A 26,334-nucleotide genomic window follows, 5' to 3' on the forward strand; every position below is an offset into this window, starting at 1 on the left:
ACGCAAGATGGCCAAACCTAGTCCGCGGTTCCCCAGTATCACGTGAATCAGAAAAAGAGCATGTCAAAATCAGGAAGTGCATGAAAATTTAGAAAAAGAGCATGTATTTATTTTAGGCGTTTAGTGCATAACCCTTCACGCGTACGTTGTGTATGTTCGCTACTATTACCTTTTCAATGTTTTCTTCAGGCATCTCCAACCCTTTTTGTAGCTATTTATATTGCTTCTATGAGGAAAGAAGTTGCGATGCTAAAAAAAAATATCGCTCGATGTGCACACAGGATGGAAGGGTGGTGTTGTAACTGCGAACATCTTGCACACAATACGATTATTCTATGCCACGATGCTCACGTCTTGTTCCTCTCCGAAGGGCAGTGCCTCAATGGTAATGGGATTAGGAGAAGACACTCCCCGTAGAATAAATGAAACAGCTGCAAAACTTGCTAGCAGTTGATTGTGTGGCCTCAACATCCGAAGTGGCCTTCAGTATGGAGCCATAGCAGCGCAGGAACATACCTAGTGGAGATTGGCGAAGAAAACAACTACTGATCGCGATTAGCTACGACGAGGCGGCTGCCTAGCCTGAGTGCGGGCATTCCACTCTAATTCCTGCCAACTTCGAGGGCTTAAGACTGCGTCGCCTGCTAGTGCTTGTGTTGGGTCTAAAGTGACCAATGAAATACAATTGCTTGCGCAAAGAGTAATTGAATTAGAATGAGCGTTCCAGAGGAAATAAGTAATTGATCAAATACTAAGTACACATAAGCCTAATTGATTACAAATAGGTGATTATACGTAACTCGTTACGTACAATTCTTCTAGGGAGTACCTGCGCAGCTGCAACGCATGCGGTGAAGCTTCATTTACTCGAGAGGCAGTACACAAGAAGGCTATATGCGACCCGTTTATTCGTGAAATTGTAAAACGATATACCATCGTTTCACTTACATTTTGTTAATGTTCCAAGCACCGTGAAGGTTACCAAACAGACGACTCCGACGAATATCAAACAAGCGATGATTGCGTAGACACGTTGATGACCGCTGGAGTCATGGCTGCAAGGATTATTGGAGAAGTGTACTGTTAGGTCACGAAAAGTTATTAGTGCGAATAACTCAGGTTAACATGCAAGTCCATAAAGCTGTAAGGAAGTATTAGCCATGGCGTAGCGTATTAAGTTTTGCAAGGGTTTTATGCAAAAGGCATTCCGATAATTATTTACAAAACTTGACTACGAGAAAAATGAAAAGATACCTTTAACTTCTGCGCTACACAATCCAGCGTTTTATGAAATGGTATACAGGAAGAGTACAATTACATTTTAATTTTGTAGTTATCCAGAGCTGCGAAGATATAATCGCATAAAAATATACGTAGCTTTAGGAAACGTGGAAGTTGTCAAATGTCATCCTAAGCACTCCGGATAATAGTAAAGCGATGTTATGGCTACGTTAGGCAGCCTCAAGGCCCCGTCGCGCGCCATAAAACATTCGCTTCAATATTTGACGCCAAGTCTGAGCTCGATAAATTTGACATATTGACACCTGTACTTGTCTTTCTCGGGCGACACATTTTGCCGCCTAACAAATGTTATCGCACAGCGCGGGACGCACTTGCATGTATCCGAAGTTTCTGGAAAGTTATCGATGCTTCTATCCGCTGTCTACTCTCGCCGAACCTTGTGTTACCTGATTTCATCGCTTGACGCAAATGGTGTAGAACTTTGTAGAAAGCATGCGGGTCCCAACGATTAGTCTGGAACATTCGATGACTGCTGTATAAAAGCCGACGCGCTTGACCCGCTGGCCAGATTATCGACGATCGCTGACAATGTTCGCCGCTGTCGTTGTGCTATAAGTGTAGCCTGTTTTGTGGGCACAGGTTCGCCCAATAAAAGTTAGTTTTGTCGTTCACAGTATTGCTACTGTGTTCTTAACGTCACCACCACGTGACATCTGGTGGAGGTGTTTTTCTTTCATGTATCGGACGCCCCCGACAAGCCCTGATCCAAGCCCGGAACGCAAAGACAACACCAAGGTAGTCCCGGACCATCGAGCAAGCCGCCGTCTTCAACAACTGCCCCCGGAGCACGGACTTTTGCCTCAGCCGACCAGGAAGATCGCCACCAAGTCCACCCCAATGGCAGCCGCAGCATCCCCCATCGTGCTGCAGCAGCCCAGGGAGCCTCCGACGTTCCTTGGTTCAACGTTCGAGGACCCAGAAAGCTGGCTTGAGACATACGAGAGGGTCGCTGCATTTAACAACTGGAACAGCGACGACAAACTGCGACATGTCTTCTTCGCATTGGAAGACGCTGCCAGGACGTGGTTCGAGAACCTAGAAACCACCTTAACTACCTGGGAGCTTTTCCGAAGCGTCTTCCTGGAGACATTCGCAAGCGTCGTACGCCGAGAACGAGCCCAAGCGCTATTAGAAACCTGGGTGCAACTACCAAATCAGACCACCGCGGTTTTTACAGAAGAAATGAGCCGCCTATCCCGCCACGTCGACCCGGAAATGTCCGAAGAGAAGAAAGTCCGCTAACTTATGCGTGGTGTAAAGGAGGAACTTTTCGCCGGAATGGTACGGAGCCCACCGCAGAGCGTCGAGGCGTTTCTTCGCGAGGCCACAAGCATCGAGAAGACACTGGAATTGCGAAACCGGCAAATCAACCGCCGCTCTAACTCGATAAACTACGCCGGAGTTCAGTCACTGGCCACCGACGACCTGCGCGAGACCATCCGAGCGGTCGTGCGGGAGGAGCTGCAAAAGCTGTTCCCATCATCACAGCCTCACGTGACGTCGATTGCCAACGCCGTACGTGAGGAGGTCCAACAACAACTCGGAGTAGCCCCTGAATAGCACAACAACAGCCGCGAGCGATCACATACGCCGTTGTAGCCCGCCGTCACGTACCCCCTCTGCGTCCACGCCAGGGCCCAGTGACGACACAGATCCGTCGTCCACCCCCACCCCCGCCGCCAGCACGCCAAGCCATCCCCTCACGTGGCGTTCCAAGGAAGACTGACGTTTGGCGCGCCCCCGACCACCGTCTGCTTTGCTATCACTGCGGAGAAGCCGGGCACATGCCCATACCGCCGATGCCCATACCGGGATATGGGACTCCGAGGGTTCCCCGTTAACGCGCCGCGACCACAAATTGGCGAACGACCTCGCGATATCGCCGACTACCTCGCCGCCACTCAGTGGAACCCTCGACGACCATCCCGTTCGCCGTCACCAGGCCGCTACCTGTCACCGCAGCGCCGACCATACACCGGCCCAGCACGGGGCGCTCTGCGAGCCCATATCCGGAAAACTAAAAGCAGCAACCGATGGAGGTGCGGTTGCTGTTCGTCGAACTGACAATGATCCTCCGCCGCCGACGAAGACGACGAAGAGACCATCTCGACAACAAAATAACGACACGCCGCCGTCCCGACGAAGTCAGGAAGCCAACACTACACCGACGAAAGACGACTTATAACGACGCGACATTCCAGCTTTAGTTCAACACGATGCCGCCGTGATCCAATGCCAAGACGTAACTGCAACGCCAGACAAAGAACCATCGACCTCGTCGTGCTTCTCGACGGCCACGCAGTTACCGCCTTAGTGGACACAAGGGCTGATTACTCCGTAATGAGTGGACATATCGCTGCCCATTTGAAGAAAGTTAAAACTGCACGGGAAGGCCCTCAAATTCGAACCGCTGGAGAATACCGCATTACGAGGACTGGAATCTGCACGGCAAGAATCGCCGCTCATGACCGGACTTACCCTGCCACCTTCGTTATCCTCCGACAGTGTTCACGAGACGTTATTCTCGGCATGGACTTCCTGAACCAACACGGCGCAATCATCGACCTGAAGTCGAAATCAATAACGCTGTCGGAAGATCAAGTGGTACCGCCGGAGAGTCCTCGTTGTTGCCACGCCTTGAGTGTGCTCGAAGATCAAGTGAGCATCCCGCCTCGCTCCAGCATTGTCATTTCGGTCGGCACCGAAACACCCGCTGACGTAGAAGGCCTCATCGAAGGCGACAGACGTCTACTGCTCCACCGTGAAAGTTGCGTCGCAAGAGGGATCGCTCGACTGAACGGAGGAAACACGAAGGTGTTGCTGAAAAACTGCAGCCAGGAGTTCAAGCATATCAACAAGGGCACGACGATCGCATAGATCGAGGAAATTCAGGAAACCAGCGATGTGTTTGTCCTCTCGGATTCTGTCGCATTTACCCCAACGACCGTAGTTCCCGAGCCGGACTTCGACATAAATCCAAGTCTCACCGTGATTAAGCACCAACAGCTCAGAAGTCTGCTTCGACGATACAAAGACTGCTTTTCGGCGTCATCGAGGATTCGACAAACACCAGTCGCAAAGCATCGCATAATAACCGAAAAGTGCGCTCGACCACTCCGCCAGAGTGCTTATGGAGTTTGGACGCGAGAACGCGAAGCTATGAGACACCAAGTGGACGAAATGCTGCGTGACGACATCATCCAGCCGTCTAAAAGTCCGTGGGCGTCTCCAGTTGTTTTAGTGAAGAAAAGGGACGGAACTCTACGCTTCTGCGTCGATTATCGTCGAGTGAACAAAATCACGAAGAAAGGCGTATACCCCCTCCTGCGGATAGACGACGCATTGGATCGGCTCTGCAGTGCTAAATACTTCTCATCGATGGACCTCAAGTCTGGCTACTGGCAAATAGAGGTCGACGAGAGAGATCGCAAAAAGACCGCCTTCTTCACGCCAGACGGCCTCTACGAGTTCAAGGTTATGCCATTCGGACTGCGCTCGGCGTCTGCAACGTTCGAGCGCGTCATGGACATGGTATTAGCAGGATTGAAGTGGCAGATCAGTCTCGTTTACTTGGATGACGTCGTCGTCTTCGGCGGAAATTTCGACGATCACCTGAAGCGGCTTGCGACAGTACTAGAAGCCATCAAGTCGTCAGGGCTTACTCAGAAGCCGGAAAAATGCCGCTTCGCTTACGATGAGCATGTGTTCCTAGGCCACGTAATCAGCAAATCTGGTGTCCGTCTAGCCCCGCAAAAGACTGCTGCAATCGCACAGTTCCCGCAACCCATCAACAAGAAGGCAGTGCGTAGATTTCTTGGCATGTGTGCCTACTAAAGGCGCTCTGTCAAGGACTTTTCACGCATCACCGAGCCGTTGACGTGTCTAACTAAATGTGATTTTGAGTTTAAGTGGGAAACGCGGCAGGCCGCCGCATTTTGAAGAACTCAAACGACGCATGCAGTCGCCGCCGGTAGTTGCGCACTTCGACGAGTACGCCGATACAGAAATCCATACTGATGCCAGTAGCCTAGGCCTCGATGCCGTTCTAGTCCAGAGGAGAAACGAAGTCGAACAGGTGATAGCTTACGCTAGCTGGTCGCTGTCAAAAGTAGCAGGCAACTATTCTACTACCGAAAAGGAATGCCTCGCCATCGTTGTGGCTACAGCTAAATTTCGCCCTTATCTTTATGGCAGGCCATTCAAAGTCGTCAGTGACCATCACGCGTTGTGTTGGCTAGTGAATATAAAGGATCCTTCAGGACGACTGGCGCGATGGAGCCTCAGACTACAAGAATACATCACTGTAACCTGCAAGTCTGGACGAAAACACTGATGCCGATTGCCTATCACGCGCCCCCATTGACCCGCCGGCGCAAGACGACGAGAATGACGACGCCTTCCTTGGAATGATAAGCGCAGAAGACTTCCCTGAACAGCAACGGGCAGACCCGGAGCTAAAAGGCCTCGTCGAATATTCGGAAGGGCACACCGACGTTGTCCCCAGGGCATTTTGGCGCGGATTATCTTCCTTCACGCTTCAAAACAATCTACTCATGAAGAAGAACTTCTCACCAGTTCGCGGCAACTACCTTCTTGTTGTCCCGTCAGGACTTCGTCCAGAAGTATTGCACGCCCTACATGACGATCCGACCACTGGACACCTCGGATTTTCTCGGACACTATCAAGGATACAAGAAAAGTATTATTGGCCGCACCTGACCGCCGACGTCGCCCGTTATGTCAGAACATGCCGAGACTGTCAGCGACGCAAGACACCGCCGACAAGGCCAGCCGGATTACTACAGTCAATTGAGCCTCCTTGCCGACCATTCCAGCCGATCGGGATGGATTTTCTGGGACCCTTTCCGACATCAACAGCCGCTAATAAGTGGATCATCGTGGCGACGGACTACCTCACCCGCTCCCTTAAGCTAAAGCACTGCCGAAAGGTAGTGCAGCCGAACTGGCGAAATTCTCTGTAGAAAACATCCTGCTGCGACATGGCGCCCCAGAAGTCCTCATCACCGACAGAGGAACGGCCTTTACAGCGGAGCTCACTCAAGCCATTCTGAACTACAGTCACACAAGGCACAGGAGGACCACGGCCTACCACCCGCAGACGAATAGAATAGTCTTACGGAGCGGCTGAATAAGACACTCGCCGACATGCTAGCGATGTACGTCGACGTCGATTACAAGACCTGGGATGCCGTTCTGCCACACATAACATTCGCTTACAACACGGCGGTGCAAGAAACAACACAGATCACGCCGTTCAAGCTGGTCTACGGCAGGAACCCGACGACGACGCTCGACGCCATGCTGCCGCATGTCACTGACGAGGAGAACTTTGACGTCGCTACCTATCTCCAGCGCGCCGAAGAAGCCCGACAGCTCGCCCGCCTGCGGATCAAGAACCAGCAGAGGACCGACAGCCGACAATACAACCCCCGACGACGCTTCGTCGAGTACCAGCCCGGTGACCATGTTTAGGTATCGACCCCGATACGCCGACGAGGACTCAGTGAGAAAGTACTGCGACGCTATTTCGGACCCTACAAGGTCATCCGACGTATTGGCGCACTGGACTATGAGGTCGTGCCAGACGGCATTTTGCATTCACAGCGGCGCCACGCCCGATCTGAAGTGGTCCACGTGGTGCGCCCTAAACCCTTTTATGGACGCTGATGAACTTCCTTATTTTCTTGTTTTCTTTGCTACGAGTGCTTATTTACTACTTTCGTATGTTGGCAGCATCGGGTCGATGCTTCTTTAAGAGGGGGGTATTAACACGTGCACTTATCTTTATCGGGCGACACGTTTTGCCACCTAACAAATGTTATCGCACAGCGCGGGACGCGCCTGCATGTATCCGAAGTTTCTAGAAAATTATCGATGCTTCTATCCGCTGTCTGATTTCGCCGAACCTTTTGTTATCTGATTTCATCGCTTGACGCGAATGGTGTAGAACTTTGTAGAAGGCATGCGGGTCCCAACGATTAGTCTGGAACATTCGATGACTGCTGTATAAAAGCCGAAGCGCTTGACCCACTGATCAAATTTTCGACGATCGCCGACTGTGTTCGCCGCTATCGTTGTGCTTTAAGTGTAGCCTGTTTTGTGGGCACAGGTTCGCCCAATAAAAGTTAGTTTTGTCTTTCACAGTATTGCTACTGTGTTCTTAACGTCACCACCAATGACAAGATAGATGTGCCAAAACTTTTTTTTTTTGTTAGACCTCAGAAAGGGCGCGCCTGAGGCCCCACAGTGAGGTAGTTTATTGACTACAATTATCACATCATAAGATGTTGATAAATAACTTCATAAGAATCGATTTGTTGTTTGCCTTCTGCTTGCCAATTTCGCTGTATGGAGAAAAATATGGATGCATTCGATAGAGAGTGTACTCTCACTTGTACATCGCCACTTGCATCCTTCCCTCGCTATCCTGTTCCGTTTACATTGTGTTACAGAATGGGAAGTGTAACCCCAGCGTGTACCAGATGCACGGCGTCTCTTCAGAGAACTGTTGATGGACATTCAACAAGGTGAATGTCCTCTGGATATGTCCAAGCAACGATTGTGATCCTAAATGCGGATGAGGACGCTGATCTGCTATCAAGGAGGTTAAGTGGGACGAATGTAATGAAAGCGCGTAATGAAAGCGCTTATTTAAAAAAGGAGACAGCTGGGCCCTGTATGTGAAATATGAAGACGATAAAGCTAAGTCTTTGCAGTGAGATCGCATAAGTTGTGTTAAAATGCCTTTCGCTACGTCCTCAACAAAATGTAGCTCTGACTGTTCTACCATGATACCCTTTGACCAGTCGCTATCCGGAATATACCAACCTCTCTGAGAACATAGGTCAAAGTAACAGTAGACAAACGTAGCAAATAAAAAAAAGCGTGGTCAATAACCCAATAACCTGATGGGCCCAGTTGGTATTACATTACCTGGGACCCTATATCGTATAACTCTTCCAATATGTTTCTATTCCAATCTCCTGACGTCAAATTTGCGTAACCAGCGACGCAAGTACCGGGCGGTCACCCGCATGGTTGTCTGAACACACCAATAAAACGCTCTCCTCGTTCATAGGAGGTCACATTTGTTTGCTTGAAAAATGAATAACATTGCCTACACTGAGCGGCTTGTCGTATCTAATTCGCTAACAAGAGGCGAGGAGAATGCTTAAGTGGAGAGGGATTCGATGGGGCAGAGGCAGTGTACTTATAATCGATAACTGCATGAAGAGGGTGGTGCCGGCGTATGCGATTGGTCGGCTTTCCCTTACTTAGCTTGCGGTGGCTGGTCGAAAATCACGGTGGCATTCAACGGAAGCTTACGAATGACGCTAAAAGGGAAACTCGGTAAAGAAGAATTGGCAGAATGAGTTGGTAAACGTGCCGAAAGTTCTCGAAAACATTACACAGCCACGCAAGACGCTTTATTATATGCAAGTACAACCATGCTCTCCGGCAGGTGCGAGTCGCCAGTGTCTAAGCGATCGGCGGCAGGCATCTTATATTCCTTTTGGAACGGGGCAGCCTGCGGCTATTCAGGAGAAAATTCAGTTTTGTTCCGCACATAAATGCATCTTTAATGCGTACGCCTCAGTATGACGCTGTGGGTTTTCGCGGTTTTGTGACGTCGCGTGACTGGCAGGTGAAGTGGCTGCAGCCCGAAAACTTTTGACCAATAGCCGGTGGCTAATGGCGAAAATATGTGTACACATCATATCAGATGGGGAGGTATCGCGGTTTTTGTGACGTCGCGTGACAGACAGGTGAAGTGGGGGTGGTCGAAAAAAGTTTCTGACCAATCGTGGAGCTTGGAATAGTTTTACGTTATAGCGCCCCTGATGTCTAGCGCAAACAACCTACGCAAGACAACAGGGAAGACAAAGATTCGGGCACCCATTTTCGATGCCTTGTCTGCGTACCTTGTTTCGCTTCATGTGCCCCGTTTGAGCTACACCACAGGCAACGTCTAATGACGCAACAAGTGTAAGTACACTTGTTAGGCGTATGCAGCGTTTCTTTCATATGGTAAGCTCCATATGTAAATATTTTTGTTGATCAATTTGATGGGCAAGATATTGACATACTCTCGACGTGGGACAGCATTCACAAAGTATATAAGTAGAAGCAGAGGGAACACTTAGTTCCGGTGGTTTGACTTACTCGCCAACTGCAAGGTGCAAAATGAATAACATTCGAATTTAAGCACACACATTCGGCGCTGCATGTCTTATTCCATACAAAAAGAAGTCAATTTCGAGCCCAAGAGGGTAAATAAGCCAACATGACGCACCATATTGCCTGAAGGCGCGAAAAATTAGTTTAAGTATTAACATTAGGTTCTTGTTCACATTTAAGACTAACTACAAGTTACAAAAAGTATTTGGAAGAAGGCAAAAACAAACAAGCACATCGCAACCATTAGTTGCAGATGCGACTATGAGTCTTCAAACCCTGCACCAATAAAGGACAGGCCGGCTCGTCAGAGCCGACAACAGCCGCAAGACCTCATCTTTTGATATAAGATATCCTTTTACAAAATATTTAGAAATGAAAGTCATTTTTTTTTACCGCGCTGACATCTTGCGCATACCTTGCGCATTCTCCGGCTTGTTCTTTCGCACGATACATGGCTGAGACATCGCGGTTAATTTACAACTTTTTTTATTTGAGCGTGTAGAAGGCGTTTCAAGTTCAATATCATGTGTTATCTTAGGATCTTCCTACGCGCAAGGAATTGTGACCTTATAGCAAACAATGCGACCCTTAGCTATTAGTATTATAAATAGATGGGCTAGGTACATTGCGATGCGAGAAATCGTACCCTCGTAATCCCGACTACAAATCAAGTGCATTGCTCGCAAAGTGTACCGCTAACGAATGTGATAACAAAAATCACAAACACAACGCTGCCACTCATGTGCGCCGGGACAAAAAAACATATGTTCGGTGCATTTGCATGGCCCAATTTTGTGACTTCCGTAGAATTATGAAAAGTAAAATCGGAGAACCCATGATGCTTACAATATTGCTTGCTAGAGATTAGCCCTTTCTAACGACATTCCTCTATGTAACATAAACACAGTGAAGCAGTTAATTTGCATGGGAAATTCACCGAGACCTACCGGGACGGTTTTCGGCGAAGGTTACTGCAAACAAAGGTGGACAAAGATAGCATCACAATCACGCAATTTGTCTTCCTGCATCACGTCACGTCAGTGCCACATTTTATTTTTTGAAAATAAATTAGCGTAATTTATCGGAAGCATATGGCTGGTAAAGTATAGCATGCCTAAATTATTTATCAGAATTAACATATGCCCTTTTTTGTTCTTCATAGAAGGTTGATATTTGACCTCTTCACAGCCACGCAATGTTGAGAGGCATGGCCAATAAGCGGATTAAAATGTCCGTAATATTGTTTCAACATTCTTGTCTACAACGTGCACATTCAAGTGGGTAAGGTGCACGAAAACCGAGAGAATTCAAAATTGCTTCGAACCTCGCCACAGCTGAAACAAATAATTCCACCGTTACCTGAGTACGCCACTAAGAATCCCGAAGAAACGAATGCCTTGACATGAGGCCTTCGTGGCAGGTAACTGTTTCACAACGTCTGACGCATGCAAAGTACTTTCTGCCATGGCAAGTGGAACCTAGCAGTCATAGAAAAGCATCCTGCTTACAATTGAACTTTAACGCGGTACAAAACTTCTCTGAATCAAATAGCGTTGTACTTTTTGTTCGCTTTTACCGTCTCTGACAATGCGCCTTGATGCGCGCCTTTGATCACTTTAGGCCACGGCCCATTGTATAAGTGTGTGGCGAGAACGTCTGATAATGAGACTTCTGTGAGTGAATGCCGACGTAACGCAATTTGCGAACACGGGATTTTCGATTGTTTTTCTTTTGGCCTTATGTACAGCGCATCCGGCAGACATTTCAATAGACGCAAATAATGTTATCTGTACAACTGCCGCAAATTCGACAGTGTGTGCGCTTCCTGCAGGAAGATAGCTTGACTTGGATAAGCCGGACTGGGTAAGGATATGAGAGCACTTCAGGTGAACGATGAAACAATTGTTCGATGAACATAACTGAGAAATATTTTAGCAACTCGCCATTACCTGAATATAGTGCTACTTCTTTTAACAGCGGTACTGTCTATGGCTAGGATCTCTAGATATCTTCGTGGTGTAAAGTCACCGGAAGACTGTCCGCATCAATGGCTGATACTCGCATCTGTAACCGCTTATACTCTCGTTAAGCGTAGACCACAAGCACTAAGCAAATTGAAGTGAACAATGCACACATTATTTGAAATCATGCATACAGCATGCAGAGCTCCACGCCTTTCAATAAAGAACAAGCTCAAAGCAACCATCTCAACCACGTGATTGATGATAAGGCGCTCCTGTGCTTACATGTAATGCGAAGCACTCCTTGCATGGGTTCCCCGGTAAAGCTTGATGTTGCGCAAGCGGCCATGGCAACGGCCGCTTGTGACGTGGGGAGTAAAGTCCCTAACCTTTCGTACGTAAAATAAGCAGCCTATGAACTGACTACCTTGTTTTTGCAGCACCTCTATGAACGGCGGCGTGCTGTCAAATTTATAATTACTCCCATCAATATCATTACTCTAAAATATCATTACTACCTTTACGCTAAAGCCATAAAGCATTGCATACCCCTCTCAGCAGTTGTAGTTGTGGTTTTCAAATGGTTCTCTAGATATTCACATTCGTTAGGCCGGAATTGGGAGTCAATTTTTTAATATATATAACGAGCATGAATATTTAGAGTAGGGAAATTTCAAAAATCCACAAATAATTTACATGCTGCGGTTAAGGTAAAATTAATGTGAGACTTCATTCTCGTGTAGAGCTTCCCTCAATCAATAGGTGTCACGTAGCTTCAATAGCGTTAGAATTAGCTAAGGCTAAGGCTATATATATATATATATATAATTAAAGCCCGAAACATGTTCTTACCAGGTGGTTGACCCCCCGGGAGTGCGCCTAGAAACGTGACATATTCGAATTCTCAAGTGGTCAAATTTACAGCAAGCGTAGCCCAAAATTTTAAGCAAACATCGTGATTAGTCAGCTCATCTCATAAATCAGCTGATGCTCCATATGAGTTGTCGGCAAGACAATCAGCCAACAAAGCGGCATCAATAGCAACGAGTTGAAAAGTGCAAAAGAAACAGTTGCTATGTCACATTTACTTCCACGAAAAGGTTGAAAATGTCATCCTCCACATTTAGCGTCTTTATCAAACCAACATTTGGGGCTATTACCTCTGCGGAAGCCAGCGAATTGAAGGAAGATTCATTGTCGTATTCATTTGTCGTATAGGGAGTCGGTGTCCGAACTGTTCAATTTATTCCGCCTAGTTATGAGACCTGCTAACCTTATGGCTAGCTGAGATGTTATAGCGAAAACCCTGGCTTTGATCTCGCGTAATATCGCCTTTCCAGGGGGGATCTTTATTGAATGTGAAGCGTTTTTCAGAATTTTCTTGGGTTTGTTATGCGATTAGTTTTTACGGTAATTAACTGCTTCCGGGGTCTGTCTATCTATCTATCTATCTATCTATCTATCTATCTATCTATCTATCTATCTATCTATCTATCTATCTATCTATCTATCTATCTGTCTATCCATCTATCTATCTATCTATCTATCTATCTATCTATCTATCTATCTATCTATCTATCTATCTATCTATCTATCTATCTATATATCTATCTATCTATCTATCTATCTATACATCTACGTATCTATCTATCCATCTATCTATTTACTATCTATCTATCTATCTATCTATCTATCTATCTATCTATCTATCTATCTATCTATCTATCTATCTATCTATCTATCTATCTATATCCTTTTTCCCATAAAGCTGAGTCACTGGATAGTCTAATGAGCTTGTCTAATGACTTGCTCATCGGGCTCATGTGCTCACGAAACTGCATTCCAAACTAGCCATCGTACCAACTAGGTTCCCTGGATATGAGCACTGGATATGCGAAGCTCGATATATGGCACGGGATCCGTGCAGCTCTTCAATGAACCTCTATGATGACAGCTTGTGTAACCGGGTAAACGCAACTGTTCGTGTCGCTGTACAGAGACAAATGCAATGCTTAATAAATTCTGCTGTATTGAACGCGTGACACGCGGGAATTTGCGGCGGTGCCCCTAGATGGCGCAGTGCGTGCGCTAGAGGAGAAGCACGGCAGCCAGCACGTCTTTTCTATGCTACTGCATTGTCTCGCTGCATTGCTTCAATACTAATCTCTTTAACGTCAGCATCGGTCTTAAGTTTACAATTTAGCAAGCTCATGACATGTTCTTACCAAGTTGCTCCGGTATCTCGGGTTCATCTGAAAACGTGGAAGTTTCCAAATACGAAGCATTGAAATATACCAGCAAATGAAAACCAGGCATGTAACTCATGGTCGTGAATCGTTAGCTCATCTTTTGAAGTGGCGCGGTCATCTTGTACAGCAGAACACATATATAAACTGACGGTAATGAAATTACCATTAAAGCATTACCAATCTCAACTAGTCGAAAACATGTATATTGCAATCTGCTAGCTGGTTCATGTGTACATCTCAATTAACAACTTCCATAAATTTCCTCAGCGTTTAACATTTCTCCCAAGCCTATATTTCTTGCAAACTATTTCTGTGGAATCCTGCAAGGCGAAAGACCATCCAAGAAACGCACAATTGTCTTATGCGGGAGACACATGGTGCGATTTTGGGTGCGATCGGTCGTACGACTATTCGCATCGGCAGCCGCACTCAACAGGTTCTCAACCAAATCCGCCGCACGCGGCGCCGAATCGCACGCCGCGCATGCGACCAACTTGCTGAATATTCTCGTGCGACTACCGCATCGGTCGGCGACCGCAGCCAATGACAGCGCCGGTAGCGCGAACGTCACGCCCACGTCATAGACCCGACGGGGCGGAGCCGGCGAGCGAGCGCCTCGTCGCTCCGATCATGTCTGTTTTTTTTTTTCTCCCTGGTCGAAACGAAGGCCTCTTTCGCCGCTGACGGCGGTACATAAATAAGCAGCAATTTGTTTCTGACACGAAGTAACTTATCGAATTAAGCAGCCTCGAAAGAGTGCATGTTATAAAACGTTGTGCGATATAGTAAATCGTTGTCGTGATTTCTAATCGGACGCGGTCAGCGCAGACGCGCCAGCAATCGTCTATACGAAGCGGCTCGCCTGACTGGCGTGTTTCCTCATCGCTACTAACGGCACCGAGGAAAATAACCGTATTTTCACTTAGGAGAAACATAAATGATCAGACGTTGATTGTGCTGATGAATTTAGGCGCTTTATTACGAGCTGCGGACGCATCGGTATGGGCCCTCGGCCTCGGATAGACGGCCGGCGAGCTAGGCCTACACCGTCTCCCAGCGATCGCAATCTCGCCTGGCATGCTCGTTCGCTTCCGTCGGCGCCAATGAAATAAAATGTGCTACAATTTAAGCGTGAGATAACTGTGTACATGTTGTGGCGCTTCGTTATACGAGCTGCAAGCGATCGTGTCACAAGCGCCACCGGTGTCGGATTCGATGGCCGAGCGAGCTATGCCTGCCGGCTCCTATAGCCACCGGCGGCTGTCAACGAAGCCGTTACTGCTAACGCGGCCTTGCGGAAACACGTCTACAGTGCTTCCATAGGCGTGTTTATATTGTCATCGTTTGTTTCAAACAAGAGAGCGGTGCAAATACGTTTGCTTTCACTTTCTGTCCGAAGTTATGCAGCATTCCGAACTTCCACGCAGGGGCGCCGGTTCTGGGCGGAGCTATACGCCGCTCGCTCATTCGTACCATGTGTCCCGAATCGCCGCATGCGGCAAGTCGCACACGATGCGCCGTACGACAGATCGCACGGAAAATCGCACCATGTGTCTCCCGCATTAAGCTTACGGCATTTCGCAGAACTGAATTGCCATTCTTGGAGTCTGGTCTTCGAAGTGATCATTCGTTGAGCCGAGTTGTGAGATCTGCTAGGTTTTTGATTAGCTCTTATAATTGAGGGACCCCACTGGGAAGGCCTTGATCTCATGGCGGATCGCCATTCCACTGCAAATTTTTCGCTACATGTCAAGCTTTTCTTAAAAATTCTCATGTTTTTTTCTGTCTTTAGCTTTTTTGAGTACCTAATGAACTTTTCGGGTCTGTCTCCCTGTCTATCTATCTATCTATCTATCTATCTATCTATCTATCTATCTATCTATCTATCTATCTATCTATCTATCTATCTATCTATCTATCTATCTATCTATCTATCAATCTATCTATCTATCTATCTATCTATCTATCTATCTATCTACGTATCTATCTATTTACTATCTATCTATCTATCTATCTATCTATCTATTTATCTATATCCCTTTTCCCATAAAGCTGAGCCACTGGATAGTCTAATGAGCTAGCCTAATGACTTGCTCATCGAGCTGATGTGCTCACGAAACTGGATTCAAAACTAGCCATCGTACCAACTAGGTTCACTGGATATGAGCACTGGATATGCGAAGCTGGATATATGGCACGGGATCCGTGCAGCTCTTCAATGAACCTCTATGATGACAGCTTGTGTAACCGGGTAAACGCAACTGTTCGTGTCGCTGTACAGAGACAAATGCAATGCTTAATAAATTATGCCGTATTGAACGCGTGACACGCGGGGAATTTGCGGCGGTGCCCCTAGATGGCGCAGTGCGTGCGCTAGAAGAGAAGCACGACAGCCAGCACGTCTTTTCTATGATACTGCATTGTCTCGCTGCATTGCTTCAATACTAATCTCTTTAACGTCAGCATCGGTCTTAAGTTTACAATTTAGCAAGCTCATGACATGTTCTTACCAAGTTGCTCCGGTATCTCGGGTTCATCTGAAAACGTGGAAGTTTCCAAATACGAAGCATTGAAATATACCAGCAAATGAAAACCAGGCATGTCTCTCATCGTCGTGCATCGTTAGCTCATCTTTTGAATTAACGCGGCCTTCTTGCACAGGACAACACATACATTAATTGTCGGTAAAGAAATGACCATTATAGCAGTAGCAATCTCAGCTGGTCGAAAACATGTATATTGCAATCTGCTAGCTGGTTCATGTATATTTCAACGAACAACTTCCAAAGATTTGCTCCGCTTTTAGCATTTCCTCCAAACCTATATTTCCGGCAAACTAGTTCAGTTCAGTTCAGTTTATTATTCTTTAAGTACAATGAATTGGTAAGAGACAATATACAGAAGAGGGTCCCAAAGTCAAAGACTTCAACTGGTCCCTCAGTTAATTATAAGAATGTAGAGGTGTATTAAAGAAGAGCAAGCTAACAAAAGAAACACGCACAATCGCGAAAAGATATCATCGAAAAATAAGATAAATGAAAACAAATTGAATGTATACAAGCCTATCGTGCAAAACAAAAAATCTGTCAATACACACAATTGACAAATGTAATGTAATGAATGACGTAAACTTAGTTACACATAGTTACACAGTTCTGTGGAATCCTGAAAAGGCGAAAGATCATCCAAAAAAGCCACAATTTTCTTAAGCTTACGGCATTCCGCAGAACTAAATTGCCAGTTTTGGAGTCTGGTCTTCGAAGTGATAATTCGCTGCGTCTAGTTGTGATATCGGCTAGCCTTTTGGTTAGCTCATATGGTCGAGGGACCAACTGGAAAGGCTTTGAAATTATGGCCGATCGCCATTCCAGGGCAAATTTTTCGCTACATGTGATGTTCTTCTTAAAAATTCTAATGTTTTTTTTTAAATATGACACTAAAAGAACACAAACATTCACTTACCAGGACTAATGCTTCTCATCTAGAGTCACATTGTTTCAATTGCGGTTGTAAACTTTCGTTTGAAGGCACAAAAATTCTTTCAACACAACAAATACCAAACCACACGGGAAATAATCGAGGCATTCCACATTACATGTTTAGGAGAGACTTGCGTTAGTCATGAATTTGGTCTCTGTTATAATGTGAATGTGAGTATCTTCGCAGCACGTGTGTTAATCTGAAGTAGAGTCTTTTTGTACCGAAAATTTTTTTGAAACGAAAACGGAATATATACGAAACGAAACGAAGCATGCATATATATATATATATATATATATATATATATATATATATATATATATATATATATATATATATATGTACATGTATGTATATGTTTTTCGTTTCAGAAAAATGTAGTTAAGAGTCAGCGGACGTCCTGTCTGCTTCTAGTCTGTGTCTGTGTCCCCTTGCGTTGGAACAAACGATGATGCTGATGATGCGATGATGATGAAACGATGGATCCGTGCAGCTCTTCAATGAACCTCTATGATGACAACTTGTGTAACCGGGTAAACGCAACTTTTCGTGTCGCTGTACAGAGACAAATGCAATGCTTAATAAGTTCTGCCGTATTGAACGCGTGACACGCGGGAATTTGCGGCGGTGCCCCTAGATGGCGCAGTGCGTGCGCTAGAGGAGAAGCACGGCAGCCAGCACGTCTTTTCTATGCTACTGCATTGTCTCGCTGCATTGCTTCAATACTAATCTCTTTAACGTCAGCATCGGTCTTAAGTTTACAATTTAGCAAGCTCATGACATGTTCTTACCAAGTGGCTCCGGTATCTCGGGTTCATCTGAAAACGTGGAAGTTTCCAAATACGAAGCATTGAAATATACCAGCAAATGAAAACCAGGCATGTCTCTCATCGTCGTGCATCGTTAGCTCATCTTTTGAATTAACGCGGCCTTCTTGCACAGGACAACACATACATTAATTGTCGGTAAAGAAATGACCATTATAGCAGTAGCAATCTCAGCTGGTCGAAAACATGTATATTGCAATCTGCTAGCTGGTTCATGTATATTTCAACGAACAACTTCCAAAGATTTGCTCCGCTTTTAGCATTTCCTCCAAACCTATATTTCCGGCAAACTAGTTCAGTTCAGTTCAGTTTATTATTCTTTAAGTACAATGAATTGGTAAGAGACAATATACAGAAGAGGGTCCCAAAGTCAAAGACTTCAACTGGTCCCTCAGTTAATTATAAGAATGTAGAGGTGTATTAAAGAAGAGCAAGCTAACAAAAGAAACACGCACAATCGCGAAAAGATATCATCGAAAAATAAGATAAATGAAAACAAATTGAATGTATACAAGCCTATCGTGCAAAACAAAAAATCTGTCAATACACACAATTGACAAATGTAATGTAATGAATGACGTAAACTTAGTTACACATAGTTACACAGTTCTGTGGAATCCTGAAAAGGCGAAAGATCATCCAAAAAAGCCACAATTTTCTTAAGCTTACGGCATTCCGCAGAACTAAATTGCCAGTTTTGGAGTCTGGTCTTCGAAGTGATAATTCGCTGCGTCTAGTTGTGATATCGGCTAGCCTTTTGGTTAGCTCATATGGTCGAGGGACCAACTGGAAAGGCTTTGAAATTATGGCCGATCGCCATTCCAGGGCAAATTTTTCGCTACATGTGATGTTCTTCTTAAAAATTCTAATGTTTTTTTTTAAATATTACACTAAAAGAACACAAACATTCACTTACCAGGACTAATGCTTCTCATCTAGAGTCACATTGTTTCAATTGCGGTTGTAAACTTTCGTTTGAAGGCACAAAAATTCTTTCAACACAACAAATACCAAACCACACGGGAAATAATCGAGGCATTCCACATTACATGTTTAGGAGAGACTTGCGTTAGTCATGAATTTGGTCTCTGTTATAATGTGAATGTGAGTATCTTCGCAGCACGTGTGTTAATCTGAAGTAGAGTCTTTTTGTACCGAAAATTTTTTTGAAACGAAAACGGAATATATACGAAACGAAACGAAGCATATATATATATATATATATATATATATATATATATATATATATATATATATATATATATATATGTACATGTATGTATATGTTTTTCGTTTCAGAAAAATGTAGTTAAGAGTCAGCGGACGTCCTGTCTGCTTCTAGTCTGTGTCTGTGTCCCCTTGCGTTGGAACAAACGATGATGCTGATGATGCGATGATGATGAAACGATGGATCCGTGCAGCTCTTCAATGAACCTCTATGATGACAACTTGTGTAACCGGGTAAACGCAACTTTTCGTGTCGCTGTACAGAGACAAATGCAATGCTTAATAAGTTCTGCCGTATTGAACGCGTGACACGCGGGAATTTGCGGCGGTGCCCCTAGATGGCGCAGTGCGTGCGCTAGAGGAGAAGCACGGCAGCCAGCACGTCTTTTCTATGCTACTGCATTGTCTCGCTGCATTGCTTCAATACTAATCTCTTTAACGTCAGCATCGGTCTTAAGTTTACAATTTAGCAAGCTCATGACATGTTCTTACCAAGTGGCTCCGGTATCTCGGGTTCATCTGAAAACGTGAAAGTTTCCAAATACGAAGCATTGAAATATACCAGCAAATGAAAACCAGGCATGTCTCTCATCGTCGTGCATCGTTAGCTCATCTTTTGGAGTGGCGCGGTCATGTTGCACAGCAGAGCACATACATAAACTGACGGTAAAGAAATGACAATTAAAGCATTAAAAATCTCAGCTAGTCGAAAACATGTATATTGCAATCTGCTAGCTGGTTCATGTGTACATCTCAATGAACAACTTCCATAAATTTCCTCCGCGTTTAGCATTTCTTCCAAGCCTATATTTCTTGCAAACTATTTCTGTGGAATCCTGCAAGGCGAAAGACCATCCAAGAAACGCACAATTGTCTTAAGCTTACGGCATTTCGCAGAACTGAATTGCCATTCTTGGAGTATGGTCTTCGAAGTGATCATTCGTTGAGTCTAGTTGTGAGATCTGCTAGGCTTTTGATTAGCTCTTATGGTTGAAGGAGCCCACTGGGAAGGCCTTGATCTCATGGCCGATCGCCATTCCACTGCAAATTTTTCGCTACATGTGAAGCTTTTCTTAAAAATTCTAAGGTGTTTTTTGTCTTTAGCTTTTTTGAGTACCTAATGAACTTTTCGGGACTGTCTGTCTGTCTGTCTGTCTGTCTGTCTCTATCTATCTATCTATCTATCTATCTATCTATCTATCTATCTATCTATCTATCTATCTATCTATCTATCTATCTATCTATCTATCTATCTATCTATCTATCTATCTATCTAACTTTCCCATCAAGCTATGTCACTGGGTAGATAGTCCATTGTTTAATTGGTAGCTCACACAGATGATGTGCTCATGAGCATGTGTTGGTGGGCTAGTTGGTTGAGCACGATTACAAAGACGGCGCCCAATAAAACAACACACGAAGAAGGCAACACACGAAGCGCCTACGCGCTGTCTCGTGTTACCCTTCTTCGTGTGTTGTTTTATTCGGCGCCGTCTTTGTAATCGTGCTCATGAAACAATCATTCAAGCATTCGAACCAACTTGGGCAACAGTGTAAGCGGCGATGTTTATGTGTCGCTTTCTAGTGACATATACAGCCAAATCTTTACGAGTTCTGTGGTAGCGTCACGCATGAGCTTTGCGGTGGTGTGAATAGATGGCGCAGTCTGTGAATGCAGAAAAGGAACCGAGCGGCATAGACATATGTCCATAGTAGTATGTCGCGGCATTCCTTCAATGTTAATCGCATTGCCGTCGACATCTCCGGCAAGTCTTCAATTTTGCAAGCTTCCATATTACTAGGTAATTCCAGATCCGGAGGCCCATCTAAAAACGTGATGTTTCCAAATACCAAGCAGTGAAATTTAACAGGCAACGAAGGCGGCATGTTTAATTCATCTTTGTGACTTGACAGCTGATCTCCTGTACCAGCGTGACCATAATGTACAACAGATTTATATGAATAGACGGTCAAAAATGTAACTGGTAAATCTGTAGCAAGCTTGGCGAGTTGAGAACAGTTTGATTGGAAGCTGTTGTCTAATTCATCCTTTATTCAATGAACAAATTGCTTTAATCTTCCACCTCGTTTTGCATTTTTGTGGAACCCATATTTGCAGCAAATGGTTCGGCGGAAGCCTGCAAGGTCAAGGACCACCCAAAAAATGCCATAATGCTATCTGATTGCGGAATTTCGTAGATTCGATATGCCATATTGGGAGTATGGGGTCTCCGAACTGTCCATTTATTCGATCACCATTACAGCGCCCATTTCTGACTAGTTGCGAAGCTTTTATTGAATTTCTGTTTTTTGCTTTGGGCTACGTGCGTCTGGACTGAATTTCCCCCATTCACGAATGTTGGCGGGAGGATTGGAGAACTGCGTTTCTACAAAAATAAATATTATAAAGATGTCCTTTTAGATAAAGGTATCCAGACACCGATGGCAATAAATATTCATACGCACAGCTTCTGCTGACGCCTGATTGCTTATAGAGGTGCCTTCACTGTACTCATGTAACGCTCTCCGAGACAAGCACTGTAAAGGTGAACATACTCACATTAACATTTATTGGATGGCTAGGTTTGGACGTCCACAAGGGTAGTTTTGGTTTCAATGTTTTTGGTTATGCCTATGATAGCATTAAGTGAAATGAAATTAGGAAAAGCAGCTAAAGAAGGGCTATTTCTTATATATATTATCGCTCTATCTAATGTAATAAACACTGCATTTCGTCTTTAAAAAATGAATAGAAGACAGCCGGACGGGCTCCATTTATTATGAGCAAAGCGTAGCGAAATGTTGAATGATGAGTGTGTTACGAGGAACTGCTTAAGAAAGGCGTATTGTCAGAGTGCTTAGAGTGAAGAAGTATCCGTAAGTACAGCGATTACTCAGTGGACGTCACGTGCTCATACTTACCTGGAGCGATTCGCAATGGATATTCACCTGAAGAAGGAGAATTAATTTGTAGACGAATTGAAATCTGGCCCGTAGGCCAAATAACAATGTGGCACAAGGCCAGCAATACTCACTCATGATCTTGCTGTGTCAGTGGCGCGTTGCCGTGGAGGGGTGCTGAAAGATCACAAGCAGAGCTTCGGAAAAGATCGCAGTGCGCCTACAAAAAAAAAACGTCGAATCATTGCGTGCATACTATATACATTATATTGCTGATAAAGAACGGCAGATTGATTATAGAGGAAGAGCATGTACAGTAATAGCGCCAAGGCAAAACAAGTGCTGCACAAAAGCGGTAACCTGCGTCTAAAGGCTGCTTAATCATCTCTGAAACCCTGCAATAACTTGCTACAATGAAATCTCAAACGAGGCACCACATAATGACACTTCTGACATAAGCTTACTTAGCGATGACACCAGATTGTGGAAACGTTCCTCCCGTGAATATCCCTTTTTCATGTGCGATCTTTTTAAAACCTATCAGAGTTCTTTAAAAACCGACCTAATGAAAACACCTTATTTTGTTATGGCTAATATCTTTACAAGTGTAATATCCGCACTCCATACTGTGGTGTCGTTGCGTAGGGCAAAAGCCGATTACTGCAAGAGGCATTTGTCACGTGCACAGCAGGTGCCATTGTTGGCGCCATGCGTGACGCGACCAGACCTAAATTTAGATGCTCGCTCGGCGGTCTGCGAGCCGTAGCTCAGCAGTACGTTTGTCGATCCGTGCAACAGCGGTCGTGTTTGAAATTACTCACTATTAAACTGGAACCGATTAGCAGTAAGGATCAACGGCAAACATCTCAGCAACCTTTCGTTTGCAGATGAAGTTGCACTGTTCAGCTACACTGCGGACGAGGATCTTAACAGAGTATAAGGGTGGGGTTGAATATCAATATGCAAAAAAGATAAAGATCAATAGCCGGGCAAGGGAACAAGAGTCCAGGATCGCCAGTTACCCTCAAGAGTTGTCCGTCCGTCCGTCCGTCCGTCCGTCCGTCCGTCCGTCCGTCCGTCTATCTGACAGACATGACATGTCTGTCTGTCTGTCTGTCTGTCTGTCTGTCTGTCTGTCTGTCTGTCTGTCTGTCTGCCTGCCTGTCTGTCTGTCTGTCTGTCTGTCTGTCTGTCTGTCTGTCTGTCTGTCTGTCTGTCTGTCTGTCTGTCTGTCTGTCTGTCTGTCTGTCTGTCTGTCTGTCTGTCTGTCTGTCTGTCTGTCTGTCTGTCTGTCTGTCTGTCTGTCTGTCTGTCTGTCTGTCTGTCTGTCTGTCTGTCTGTCTGTCTGTCTGTCTGTCTGTCTGTCTGTCTGTCTGTCTGTCTGTCTGTCTGTCTGTCTGTCTGTCTGTCTGTCTGTCTGTCTGTCTGTCTGTCTGTCTGTCTGTCTGTCTGTCTGTCTGTCTGTCTGTCTGTCTGTCTGTCTGTCTGTCTGTCTGTCTGTCTGTCTGTCTGTCCACCCGTCCATCCGCCTATGTCTTGGTGCTGTTATGGCCGTTTATAATTTTGGTGTGTACCAAAGTTGGCTTAGTATGACAACAGTGAGTGACGAACATAAATGATATGTACTGATATGAATGTCATGGCATGCGTGTCGTGTAGGTCATGAAATAACCACCTACATGACGCTATGTACGAAAACTGGCATAGTATGAGAAGAGTGTATGATGTACATAAATAATCGTAGGGGACATGAACATGATGACCTGTGTGTCATGTAGGTCATGAAACCACCGCCTGATTATTTCATAGATACCAAGTGAACTAAACGACCATGACGCCAATCGGCATATTATGACACGAGTGTATGGCGAACATAAATGATGGGTCATGACATGAATGTCATGACACGCGTCCCATGTAGGTCATGAAACAGCCGCCTACATCATGGTGCTCTCCAGGTTGTTTTGCTAACTCTGTAGACTCCCCACACACTCCTTTGCAGAACATCAATTTCCACATGGTATGGATTTTGCCGGCATTCTTTTTTTAAAAATAGGCAAGAAATGATGCCTGATAAAGTACCTGAGCGAAAGTGCCAGATACGAATGAAAATATGCTTCGCGTTAAAAAAACCTCACTTTCGTATGAGCTTGAACCCGGGTCTTCTCGATAGAAAAAGCACATTTATAACGAAAGTATTCCTGCTGCTCGTCAACATGTGCAACGACGCGTCAGCGGATTAGGAAATGTAGGGAAGGAGGAAACGCCTGCGATGCTGGTAAAACGGAAAAATGTCATCGCTGGCTGCGGCATCATCTCTGGAATTTCAGCGATGATCAGACGTGCCGCTATACTGCGCTGATATCACCACGAAACAGCGGATGTGTGCCACAGCACTCTCTAGTGATGTGGGATCTGTGTCGTTCTGGCTGGATAACTACTGACATCCTAGCCATTACGTAGTTTTCTATATGAGTGCATCCAACCATCTTTGCTACGCTAAGAAGCCTTGTCGTCTTGTGTTAAGCCCAGCGATTCGCGTCCGCTTACTTTGGGTGGGCGACGTTGAAAACTTCCTATTTATACTAATGGGTGGTCGAAAAAACCTCACCTTGCTCGCTGGGTTTTCCAGAAGCTCCCAGCTGCCCAGGACTACCGGAGTCCAATGCGGAAGTGTGCTGCTCTCAACTCGTGGGACCGCTGTCGCAGCAGGTCCTTACAGACGCAGCTGCGAGGTGACCTGGGGATGAAAGAAACGGTGACGTCTTCCGTACTACGCGGTGCGAGGAAAGCCTGAAAAGCGGTGGTCGGGTGGCAAAAGGTCTTCTTCTTCTGGCTCGTGCCACGCTACGGCACCCGCTCCGCGAGGCTTGCCCATATTGTTTTTTTCGAAGCAATGGCTATGACCCACTACTGAAAACAAAAACCACAAACTCGTGCATCTTAACTTATTTTTAACTGAAGCGCACCACCAAATGAGACGTTGACGTGACTTGGCTTATTTGTGGGATTTTCTTCCCGTTGTCAAAGGAAGCGGTAGGTATGGCAGACGTTTTCATAGACTAAACGCAGAATCATTGAGCTTTAGTGATGATGATATATAGGGTTTTATGGCACAAGGTTCAATGATGGCCAAAGAGCACCACTCAATGGTATACTGTAGTCGATGACATGGTCAATCACAAGCGGCAAATCTATGTATGTAGAGTGGCTGGACAAAGCCCTAAAACTGTGGCTTTAATGTGAGAAAAATACATACGTATTGAAATAATGACAATGCCTGCTGAGGCATGCCATTGGCCTGAGATATATGGTTTCTACTGAACGATATTTTGAAAATTAAAAATGCCAGTACTGCTACTGCCTTGTCATGGCACTTAAACGCAAGAGCCTGGAGGCGTGTGCTCTAGGAGACGCTACTAATATATAGGAAACTTAAAACAGCTTTGTTTGCGACTAATGGTTCCCCACCAAGAAACATGGCTGGATGGAGAGAAGTTTGCTGTTCGTAAGCTGCAAGAAAGTGTCTTTCTCGCTCAATGGATTTCCGGTTGCCGGCAATCTGGAACCAAATAGAGTGCGGTCGGCCACTTGCTACATTTAGCAAACGTGGGAGGTCCACCGCCAATGAAGAAGTGACAATAGGTACGTATGTGTGCCGTATTATCCTCCAGTCAACAAAACAGCGCATCCTTTAGTAGCTCTTTTGCTATCCACGGCCAATTACCTAAATACGGCTTGATTTAACATGTTTTAGGTTTACTTGTAGCAAATGGATTGACCGCAATTGTAAGTTATTTTATCAAAAAGTCTTGAGATCTATAGCACGGTTTGCTGAGTGGATAGGATGGCTGTTTTTGTTATGAGCACAGTAGCTGAGTTCTAGCTGTTCCACAGCAGCCCTCTTCACCGTGAAGGAGCGTCGGCCCGAAGAGCCCGCTGCCCAATCAACCCGGGAAAAAGGGGGTTGCCGGGGTCAATGCACGAAATGCTAGTGGGTTTTCCAGTTGACAACAGCAACGCTATCACATTAAATCACTTCGAATACCTCGCCGTGGCAATTCGACGGAGAATCATCAAGGTGGCGAGTGATGCGGAACGCGGAAATAAAAAAGAAATAGAGAAATGGGTGGGAAAAAATACCACGTGAAGGCAGTTAACCAATTAGGAGACGCAGACCTTCCCTCC

General features: G+C 45.4%; 1 protein-coding gene across 1 annotated transcript in view; it reads right to left on the reverse strand.

Moving 5' to 3' along the window:
* LOC135907181 (uncharacterized) overlaps positions 1-18,003 on the reverse strand; it is a 66,781-nt gene extending 48,778 nt beyond the window's left edge. Inside the window, exons 1-3 of the mRNA XM_070525210.1 lie at positions 17,983-18,003; positions 10,449-10,472; positions 949-1,055 (exon numbers count right to left, since the gene is read on the reverse strand). The gene's annotated coding sequence lies outside the window, so the exon portion shown is untranslated. The remainder of the gene's footprint in view (positions 1-948; positions 1,056-10,448; positions 10,473-17,982) is intronic.
* Positions 18,004-26,334: the final 8,331 nt, after the last annotated feature.

Source organism: Dermacentor albipictus, chromosome 9 (genome assembly GCF_038994185.2).
Source record: "Dermacentor albipictus isolate Rhodes 1998 colony chromosome 9, USDA_Dalb.pri_finalv2, whole genome shotgun sequence".
NCBI lineage: Eukaryota > Metazoa > Arthropoda > Arachnida > Ixodida > Ixodidae > Dermacentor > Dermacentor albipictus.